Source organism: Melanerpes formicivorus, unplaced genomic scaffold (assembly GCF_026170545.1).
Source record: "Melanerpes formicivorus ecotype bairdi unplaced genomic scaffold, bMelFor1.0.p_v2 SCAF_14, whole genome shotgun sequence".
In the NCBI taxonomy this organism is placed as follows: domain Eukaryota; kingdom Metazoa; phylum Chordata; class Aves; order Piciformes; family Picidae; genus Melanerpes; species Melanerpes formicivorus.
The window spans coordinates 11,055,912-11,056,756 of record NW_027142366.1 but is presented as its reverse complement, the minus strand read 5'-3'; positions in this window follow the sequence as shown (position 1 = coordinate 11,056,756).

The following is an 845-nucleotide window of genomic DNA, read 5'->3' as shown; positions in this document are numbered from 1 at the left end:
TGGGTTTGTGGCAGTTTCTAAAAGCCTGTCCAACCTGTGTTGTGGTATTGAAGAAATAGATGTGTTCCTCAGCATTGCAAAAAATAAGAGGTGCTGAAAAGCAGGGAGCATTTTGGTCATGGGAGGAGCCTGATCTTCTCAGTCAGGCACTGAGGCAGATACCAAAGTTAAGGGCAGAACATGTAATCAGTGCTGAGCTCCCTTTTATGCTCTACTCTAAGGCTGTGACCAGATGGGTTTTTCATATTCACTAATTCTCAGCTGCAACCTTTAAAGAAATTTGACCAAGAGATGATATTACAAGAGGGATGTGGAGGTGCTGGAACGTGTCCAGAGAAGGGCCACAAGGATGATCAGAGGGCTGGAGCATCTCTCCTGTGAGACTGAAGGAGTTGGGGCTGTTCAGTCTGCAGAGGAGAAGGCTCTGAGCTGACCTAATTGTGGCCTTCCAGTATCTGAAGGGGACCTACAGGAAGGCTGGGGAGGGACTGCTCAGGATGTCAGGTAGTGATAGGACTAGGGGGAATGGAATGAAGCTGGAGGTGGGGAGATTCAGGCTAGATGTGAGGAGGAGGTTCTTCACCATGAGAGTGGTGAAGCCCTGGAATGGGTTGTCCAGGAAGGTGGTTGAGGCCCCATCCCTGGAGGTGTTTAAGCCCAGGCTGGATGAGGCTCTGGCCAGCCTGATCTAGTGTGGGGTGTCCCTGCCCATGGCAGGGGGGTTGGAACTAGATGATCCTTGTGGTCCCTTCCAACCCTGAATGATACTATGATACTATGACTAAGTGACCAAGGTCAGGCTCAGTGGGGCTCTGGGCAACCTGATCTAGTGGAGGATGTCCCTG